Consider the following 10,737-nt stretch of genomic DNA (forward strand, 5'->3'; position numbering starts at 1 on the left):
CATAGTAATAACTTCGTAGTTAGCAATGATGTACTAGTTTTAGAAGTATGCAAAAGATGCACAGATGTCGTAATAGTAAAAAAATCTTACCAGGGTATCTCCATAGAAGTTACTGTGGTTTAACACGTGCACTAGTGGCACGTATTCACCATAATTTGGAGGAGTTCGATAATAGGTATTGTAATTCTCAAGATAAGTACAATAAGCAATCAGATGACTTTTCTCCTTATAAGTTAATTCAGAGCCATCACTGTAGTGGGTTTTGTCTACCATCTTCTGCACATTCTTTGAAGATTCCAAATAAGCTGTCAATGGAAATAAGCTGTCAACTATTTTGAGACAAACAATATAAATTAGTTAATAACTATGTTTGAGAAACTCACATTGCGGTAGAATCAGAAGCGTATCAACAAGGACCCAAATGCCCATATTGTCTTGCTCGATATCAGGATCACCAAGATCCATGGTGACAATCATACCCTCATAGAAACCATACATTTTTGCAAAGTGCTTCCCAATTTTGGCAACCAAAATGGGTTACTGTCTGAGAACTGTACAGATATACTTCAAAATCGATATCATGATGGGTCCTTAGGTGTATTTTCTATGTTTGAAAATTTTCATGGTCTTCAAAACCCATCCTCTCCAAGACATAGCGTCTTGCATGGCATGGGATAAGCTAGTCAAATTGTAAAAGATGAAAATTAGACGTCAAAACAGTTGAAGTCATGCTTAATTACGAAAAAAACACTTGTCGTTGTTGCGTACCGTTTCAACATCGAAGGTCTCCTCGAGCTTAATGCTGAGCGCCGATCTTCGTCCATCTCAACGAACCTGTCGCACATATCTCGATCGTCGTGGCACCAGTTGCACTCCCCCGGGAGACTGTCGTCGTCCGAGTATGACATTTCCTACGTTCATAATTCAAAGATATGTACAATTAAATATATGTACTAAAAAACCTAAATTAGATCATTATTTTTCGAGAAAATCCAGGCCACTCGATATTTCCTACATATTCTAGCACAAGTCATGCCAGAATTGACGGAAAAATCCGGCATGACCTTTGCTAAAAAAGGACATAAAGAGCGCCTGAAATTTGCCGGAACGGAAATTAATCAACACTCCGGCAAAACATAGGCCAATCGGAGGTGTAAACTGAACATGAATGGCCACTTGGGCAACCACATATCCTATTTGAGATACACAAGATATACATGGATATTTGGCTGGTCTCACCTCGATGTCGGAGGGTGCCGGTGACAGGGACGACGGCGGGGATGATGGAGGGGCTCCTTGATTTCTGCAAAAGCAAAAACCGTATAAGTTATCACTAATACATCCTGAATAATTACTTAAACTAAAAAATAACAACAAATATGACATGTTCAACTAGTTTTATTAATTCAACTAGTTCTTACTAAATATAAACTTACTATAAATAGAAAAAAACTAGTTCTTTCTAAAAATAAAGTAGTTCAACTAGTTATATTAATTATCTTACTAAAAACACATTAGTTCTATTAATTCAACTAGTTCAACTAGTTTATTAATTTACTTACTAAACTAGTTCAACTACAACTAAAGTAGTTCAACTAGTTTATTAATTTACGTACTAATTATTTTAAACACTTACTAAAAACAGTAAAAATAAACTACATTATACAATAGTTAACTAGTACCATCACTACTACTAATTAACATCTACTACTGCTAAAAATCATTATCTATGAACCCTAAATTAACATCTACTACTACTAAAAAACATCTAGTACTAACTAAGCAGAGAGAACGAGGGTGGGGGAGGGGTGGGGGCTTACAGAGAGGGGAGAGACGGTGGCGGGCAGGTGCTCGGCGACGGAGAGGTAGGGGCGGCGAGGGCGGGCTCGGGATCAGGAGGCGGCGGTGACGGTGAGGTCGAGAGCGGCGGTGAGGTCGAGAGCGGAGGGGGTGGGGGAGGCGGCAGCGACGGTGAGGTCAAGAGCGGCGGCAGTGAGGTTGACGGCGGCCTCGGGCGGCGGCGGTGAGGGCAGGCTTGGGCTCGAGGGGCGGCGACAGAGGAGTAGGGGAACAGTGGGGGGGGAGGACTTAGCGAAATTTTGAGCGGGCGGGTGATTAAGTCGAACTAGGAGTAGCGCACTTCAGGAAATGCGCTATAGCTAAAGTAGCTATAGCGCGTATTCAGGAAAAAACGCTACTGCTAAGTCTAAGCACGCATAAAAAATATACATTGGTCATCATTGATCTTTTTGTGTAGAATCTCAATAGTCAACATATTTAAGGTGGTAAACACCTTGTTTGCTTAGCAGTATGTGACTAAACTTAATTAGGTGCAACACTTAGCAGCAGCGAGTTTTGCAGAAACACGCTGCTACTAAGTACTTTAGCAGCAGTGCGTCCAGGGAAGGGTGCTACTACTATATCTAGCCTAGGGGCAAATCCGTGGCAATTATAGTAGTAGCGCTTGTTTCACCTAGAGCGCTACTGCTATCTAGTTATTAGTAGCGCGGCTCCTTTAAGCTCGCTACTGCTAGTTAGCAGTAGCGCCTGTTTTTAAACCGCGTTGCTGCTAAGATTCTGTGTATAACGTTTTCCCTAGTAGTGTAGGGTTACATAAGGTCGGTTATAGAGAAAGGAATCTTCACATTCGGTCGCCAAGCTTGCCTTCCACACCAAGGAGAGTCCCATCCGGACACGAGTAGAGTCTTCGGTCTTTGTATCTTCACAGCCCATCAGTCCGGCCCATGTCTAATAGGCCGGACGCCCGAGGACCCCCTAGTCCAGGACTCCCTCAATAGCCTCCGAACCAGACTTCAATGACGAGGTGTCCGGCACGTAGATAATCTTTGGCATTGCAAGGCGCGTTCCTCCTCCGATGACTTCAAAGTGATGTATTCGGCTTTCCATTTAATGTCGTATCTCTCGGCTTCCATGCCTTCCTGACTTCAGCTTCCACGTGTCGAGTGAATACGAGAGGTCAGGGTATTTTTGCACATACCACCCTGACCATGCAAGAGAGGTACCTATTTAAAGAGAATAGATCTCAGATCCATTCCACACCCCGCGGAAAAAATCGTCAGAGCTTGCTAAGAGGAACCACCCCAACATGGCTAACACTCCCAGCTCTTCCTCTCGTCCTCACGGCTCCGAAAAGGGTGATTGGGAGAGCTGCTCCATATCTCACAGTCAGCTGTCGAAGCTGCAAAAACAGGGCTTTCTCCCTCCTGCAGATCTAGTCCCTGTACGAGCAGGGCTGGCGTCCTTCAATGGCGGGATTCAGGTGGACAACTTCCCCAATCCGTCCAGGGGAGAACGAGTATGCTTCGTACCCTTCTTGCTAAGAGGCGTCGGATTTCCAATCCATCCCTTCCTCCGAGGGCTTCTGGAGTATTATGGCCTCCAACTGCATAGTTTCACTCCTGCCTCCATCCTGCACATTGTAGGTTATGTTGCTCTATTCGAGCTATTCCTAGCCTGTGAGGCCCATTTTGATTTATGGAGAAAATTGTTCTGCCTCGTCCCTCGTAATCAAGGGGGGTCAATATTCGAAGTTGGAGGAGCCGAAGTGTGGCATATCGCCGGGACCGGATACCTGTCCGGCACGCCAAAGAAGGCTTCCGAAGAATGGCCTTCTGAATGGTTCTATATTGACGACGTTGCTCTTCCTAACCCGGTCCGAATGGGCCTTCCTGAATTTTCAAGCACTCCGTTGAAGAAACGCTATAGCTGGCATCCTCGGAGCCTCGAGGAGGAGGATAGCGCAGAAGTCAGTCAGTTGATGGGCAAGATTAAGATGCTCGCCCAGTCCGGATTGTCAATAGTCGAGGTAATGGCGATCTCCATAGTGCGGGGGGGGGGGGTCCAACCACTCCAATACAGAGGGCTTCCCATGTGGCACTATAATGGGGAAGATGACGCCTCACGCTGCGGTCGGAAGGGTCCGAAAACCCCCGCCGCTTTGGTCAAAATATTAGACGAACTGTATAAAGGGGAGAAGGAGGAGTTCACTCGTCTCCAATGTCGAGATGGATTTTCCATGTATAATCCTCCCAGCTGGGTAAGCTCCAATCCCACCATTTTACTCCTCTCCCTGAATTATTTTCGATGGACAGTAACCTATCCACTCGCTACAGTAATGGCGGAAGGCTATCGAGGGGATCCATAGCCCCGCTCCCCAGCCGGAGGGTCACAACCGGGATCTTGACCCTGGATTCGAAGAAGATCCGGACATATTTGTGGAGCTCGAGGATGGAGTATTCTATCAGACGAGTTACGATGGTACGAAAGTACCCATCATTGCGGATTACCCCGGTCTCCTCCCTGCTTCGCATGTGAGTAATTTAAAAGACACCTTCTTCCAAAGAGTTTCCTTACTATGCCTCAACCACCACACTATTTCGTGTTCCGAAGGGGAGGCGCGCGACGCCACAATGTGCACCAGAAGCGTCTCCAAGGAGAAAAGCGCCCGCGCCGAGCATATCTTCGAAGAGGAAGGCAAATGATAACACGGCAGAACCCTCGACAAAGAGGTAAGGCTTTCTTTTGAAGAATACACCTTCTGATCGCCACATCAAATCGTGATGCCATTCACCGCATTCTATCAGGAAATGTATCCGCCAGACTATGTCCGGGGATCCGGCCGGACGTGCCTCCACTAGTCAGGTACCGGACCCTGCCCTAAGGATGGGGCTGTCACGAGAGTGGCGCCGAACTATCCTTCCACAGAGGATTCGAACGATATGTCTGTCACTAACTCTGAAGTGGAGAGCGCCATGAATCATCATCGTCGGAGGGCCACTCTTCATGACCCCGGCTTTTCAAAGGAGGCATTTGATGCCTTTAGATCGACCGATGCATACATCCGAGCTGCTCGGGATGGGCTTGCCAGAGCCACAGACCAGCATCTGAAAGATATGCGCGTAAGCGTAGATTTAATTATCATACACCAGTAGCCCCCGAGACTTAAAGCAGTTGATACAAATAATTTAAGGATCATTGTATAACCAGGTGCTTACGGAGAAGAACAACTTGTTATCTCAGGAACTAGAAAAGTATCGGACCCAGCTAACTGCTGCCAATGCCGAATTGGAGAAATCCAAAAAGGCGTCTCCTGGTAATGTTCCCCCTTCATCGAGAAAACATAATGGTATACCAATAATGCTAACACGGTTGTTCACCTCTTAATAGGATCATTAGATCAACTGCACGAGCAACTAAAAGCCGCTCAAGGTGGAGAATGAGAAACCAAAAAACTGCTAGCCGCGGGCGAGCATGTGCTAACAAAAGTCATGGAGGAGAAGAATAAACTCCAGGATTTCAAAACCCAGCTGGGTGAAGAACTGAAAGATGTGCGGGCCCAGCTAGCTGACTCCGTAAAGGAGAATAAAAGGCTGCGAGGCGACATATTTAGTATGTGGTCAAACTTACCTTCGAGTAATTCGGAGTTAGAGGGGACTGATAGAGTTATGTCTACAGGTATGCTGACCGTTCGTCCCGAAGAGGAGATGTCCGGATGCTCGAGCGATCTGCTACAAGAGCCGTCGCATGTGTACGAGCAGGCTCGGCAGGCGATGCGAAGTGTTGCTAAGGCCTTATGGTCATCCGCCTCCCCTCCATGAAAGATGGAGGAGCTTATATAGCTATTCAAGGGAGCGCGGCGGAGCTTTCGACTATGGAAGATATCAGCCTGCCGGGAAGGTGCACGAGAAGCCTGGGCCATGGTGAAAACATGGTATACCAAGCTTGATCCGAATCATATGGCTCGGGTCGGACCTCTGGGGTCAGATGGAAAAGAAGTTCACGTTAATTTGGTATATGACCAAGTAGAAATTGCCGCCAAGTATTCCCAGCAGGATTGTAAGTTAGACAGTATGCTGGACGGTATAGAGGAGGAAATCTTTGTGTCCTAGTGACTATCTACATTCCTTGACATATGTAACTATAGCTGAATTGTAAAACGAGTGTCATGGCAGACCTTTTCGCTTCGACCTCTGGACCCGAAGGAGCGGAGTGTTTCCGAATACCTGAGCGGTTAAATAGACCGGGGTATGCATGGAAACCAGGCATAGGGATCATAGTTGGCTGAACAGACAAGTTGTATCCGGCTAGTTATGTTATATTACATTATGACTGTAAGAAACATTTTTCAGAGAGAATAGTTCCGTTAAGGGTTCCTTTCCCTGGGTGTGCATGCGTTAAAATGCATGTCCGAATTGTGATTGGAAATAATCGCAGTATACGTAACATCTGGGGGTTCACCATGGGGTGAATGCAAAAACATCTTTAATCCACCGACCGAATATTCCCTTAAGAACGCTAGCTTTCGGCTTCACCCAGTCTGAGGTACACATCTGGATGACCCGACAATAACAATCGCAGAGGTGCTCCCTTTATTCCCTAGCCGAACTAATGGGAACGTAGGGCATAAGCACAGGAGCCAGGCAACCCTGCTTTGCCAAAACTTAAGTCATATCGATGCATATAATGGCGAAAAAAGGTACATATGGGAAAACGCATATGTGATGAGCTTGATGCTCAGAAAATAAGAATAAGCTTCCGTCCGGGAAGCCCCCAGGTATAATGGAGGTACATGTTCGAGGATGTGTACGTCACAGGTGCATGGTTTAGCCATGCGAAAACTTTAAGGCTTAGAAAAAAATGACGAAAAGAGAGGAAAAAATAAAGGAAACAACAGGGAGAAGGAGACGAATAAATAGTTCGGCACTAGGCATAGAATCTTTGGAGCCTGGCCACGTTCCAGGGGTTCGGCTCTAGGCGATTGTCTGATGCAGCACGCAGGAGGTACGCTCCTCCAGTGAGAACTTCGTCAATGATGAAGGGACCCTCCCACTTGGGCTTGAGTTTGTCCTTTTTCTTCTCCGGTAAGCGTAGAACGAGTTCACCAACATTATAAGTCTTGGCCCGTACTTCTCTGCTTTGATATCTGCGAACCTGTTGTTGATAAAATGTGGAACGAGCTTTTGCAACATCACGCTCCTCCTCCAGGGCATCTAGGTTGTCGTGCCGATCAAGCTCGGCCTCTCTCTCTTCGTACATGCGCACTCGAGGTAAGTCATGAATAATATCGCAGGGCAACACAGCCTCCGCGTCGTACACCATGAAGAAAGGTGTATATCCAGTAGTGCAGTTGGGCGTGGTCCGCAGCCCCCAGAGTACAGAGTCAAGCTCCTCAACCCAGTGCTTGTCAGATTCTCTCAAAGACCGCACTAGTCTGGGTTTGATGCTGCTCATAATAAGACCATTGGCCCATTCGACTTGACCATTTGTTTGCGGGTGATAGACAGAGGCGTAATCGAGCTTAATTCCCAGATTAGCACACCAAGTTTTCACCTCATCGGCTGTGAAATTGGAGCCGTTATCGGTGATGATGTTGTGTGGAACACCATAACGATGCACCACGCCGGATATGAATTATATCACTGGCCTCGCCTCGGCCGTTTTAACTAGTTTGGCCTCTATCCACTTATTGAATTTATCCACCTTGACCAGCAGATACTTTCTCCTATGGCTTCCTTCTTTAAGGGGTCCGACCATATCGAGCCCCCAGACCGCGAAAGGCCAAGTGATGGGGATCGTTTGTAGAGCGGTGGGGGGCATATGGCTTTGGTTGGCGAAGAGCTGGCATCTGACGCAATGTTGGACAAGGTCCCGTGCATCTGCTCGGGCCGTTGGCCAGTAAAAACCTGTACGGAAGGCCTTGCTAACAAGGGACCAAGTTGCGGCGTGGTGACCGCCGAGACCGGCATGAATTTCAGCCAAGAGCTGCCGCCCCTCTTCTCGGAGATACATCTTTGAAAAACTCCAGTAGCACTTTTCTTGTAGAGCTCTTCGTCGTGAACCTTGTAGGCCTTCGAACGCCGGACAAAGTGGCGAGCCTCATTCTGATCCTTCAGGAGTTCTCTCCTATTAAGGTAGGCCAAGAAGGGTTCGGTCCATGGGGCAATGACTGCCATGATGAGATGGGCCAACGGTGTTATTTCGGTGGCTGAGCCCCTGATGATATCGTTGTGTTCGGAATCTGTGGTTGTGTTCGGATCTCGACTGGTGTTGCCGCTCTCCCCTTGCCATACCACGGATGGCTTAAAAATCCTTCCGAGAAAGATATTAGGTGGGACGGGGTCGTGCTTAGCACCGATGCGAGCAAGGACGTCCGCCGCTTGATTACTTTCTCGAGCTACATGATAAAACTCGAGCCCCTCGAACCGAGCCAACATTTTTAGGACGGCGTTGCGATAAGCCGCCATCTTCGGATCTTTGGCATTAAAATCTCCATTTATTTGAGATACTGCGAGGTTTGAGTCCCCGCGCACTTCGGGGCGTTGTATGCCCATGGAGACAGAGATCCGGAGACCATGTAATAAGGCCTCATATTCGGCTGTGTTATTGGAGTCTGTGTATAATATTTGGAGCACGTACTGGACTACGTCTCCAGTGGGGGACGTTAAAACGACGCCCGCTCCTAATCCTGCCAGCATTCTGGAACCATCGGAATACATAACCCAGTTGGAATATGTGCCGTACTCTTTAGGGAGTTCGGCCTCTGTCCATTCGGCAACGAAGTCCGCCAGTACTTGGGATTTGATGGCTCAACGCGGTTTGTATGTTATGTCGAATGGAAGGAGCTCAATGGCCCATTTGGCTATCCGTCCCGTAGCATCGCGATTGTTTGTTATGTCATTTAGTGGTACTTCGGAAGCCACCGTGATAGAACATTCTTGGAAGTAGTGTCGTAGCTTCCGGGATGCCATGAAGACTGAGTATGCTATCTTTTGGTAATGAGGTTACCGGGATTTGCATGGTGTGAGGACAATGGATACTTAGTAAACTGGCTTCTGAAGCGGGAATTTGTGTCCGTCTTGCTCTCGCTCAATGACGAGCACGACGCTCACCACCTGGTGTGTTGCCGATATGTATAATAACATGGGTGCGCCGATGTTCGGCGCGGCCAGGATTGGATTGCTCGCAAGAAGGGTTTTTATTTCTTCCAGTCCGGCTATTGCCGCACCCATCCACTCGAAGCGATCGGTGCGCCGGAGGAGGCGATACAGTGGCAATGCCTTTTCTCCCAATCTGGAGATAAAGCGGCTTAGAGCTACAACGCATCCTGCGAGTTTTTGGACCTGTTTATGGTCCGTTCACGTTGCCAATTGTGACAAAGCTTGGATTTTGGCTGGATTTGCTTCAATTCCTCTATTGGAAACGATGAAGCCCAGCAGCTTTCCAGTAGGGATGCCGAAAACACACTTTTCTGGATTGAGCTTGATGTCATATGCACGGAAGTTGTCGAATGTGAGACGTAAATTGTCTATTAGTGAATCAGCGTGCCTAGTTTTAATGATGATGTCGTCCACAAATGCTTCAACTGTCTTGCCAATCTGTTTCTCCAGGCATGTTTGAATCATGCGTTGGTATGTGGCCCCGGCGTTTTTGGGTCTGAAGGGCACGGTGTTGAAGAAGAATGGCCCATATGGGGTAATGAATGTCATTGCGGCTTGATAGGACTCCCTCATTTTGATTTGATGGTATCCAGAATATGCGTCGAGGAAGCACAGTGAGTCGTGTCCTGGGGTGGCATCAATGATCGGGTTGATGCGGGGGAGGGGAAGGAATCCTCAGGGTAGGCCTTATTGATGTCTTTTAAATCGACACACAGGTGCCAGGATTTGTCCTTCTTTGGCACCATCACCAAGTTTGCTAGCCAGTCTGGGTGTTTTATTTCTCTAATGAATCCGGCCTCGATTAGCTTGGGTAGCTCCTCCCCCATAGCTTGATGTTTGGGTTCGGAAAAGCGCCGTAGTGTTTGCTTGACCGGTTTATACCCCTTCAATATATTGAGGCTGTGTTCGGCCAACTTGCATGAGATTCCTGGCATATCCGAGGGGTGCCAGACGAATATATCCCAGTTCTCGCGCAAAAACTCTCATAGCGCGGTGTGGACCGTTGGGTCTAGTTGTGCCCCGATAGATGATGTCTTCTTGGGGTCCGTTGGATGGACTTGGAATTTGACTATTTCTTCTGCTGGTTTGAAGAAGGTGGATTTGGGTCGTTTGTCCAAGATTACATCGTGCCTATCCACCATGGAGCATAATGCGGTTAATTCTTCAGTCGCGAGGGCTTCAGATAATGCCTCTAGGGCCAGGGATCCAGTTTTATTTTCGGCGCAGAGTGCTATGTCCAGATCACTGGCGAGAGTGATTATGCCGTTGGGCCCGGGCATCTTGTGTTGGGGAATGTATTAATTTCAAATTTTCCTACGCACACGCAGGATCATGGTGATGCATAGCAACAAGAGGGGAGAGTGTCGTCCACGTACCCTCATAGACCGTTAAGCGGAAGCGTTATGACAACGCAGTTGATGTAGTCGTACGTCTTCACGATCGACCGATACTCAGTACCGAACGTACGGCACCTCTGCGTTCAGCATACGTTCAGCTCGGTGACGTCCCGCAAACTCACGATCCAGTAGAGCTCGGGGAAGAGTTTCGTCAGCACGACGGCGTGGTGACGATGTTGATGAAGCTACCGCAGTAGGGCTTCGCCTAAACACCACTACAGTATGACCTAGGTGGATTATGGTGGATGATGTCTACTACACAACTTTCGTCTTGTAGACGTTGTTGGGCCTCCAAGTGCAGAGGTTTATAGGACAGTAGCAAATTTCCCTCAAGTGGATGACCTAAGGTTTATCAATCCATAGGAGGCGTAGGATGAAGATGG

The sequence above is a fragment of the Triticum urartu genome, chromosome 7A (genome assembly GCF_056163025.1).
Source record: "Triticum urartu cultivar PI428250 chromosome 7A, HENAU_Tu73, whole genome shotgun sequence".
Lineage (NCBI taxonomy): Eukaryota > Viridiplantae > Streptophyta > Magnoliopsida > Poales > Poaceae > Triticum > Triticum urartu.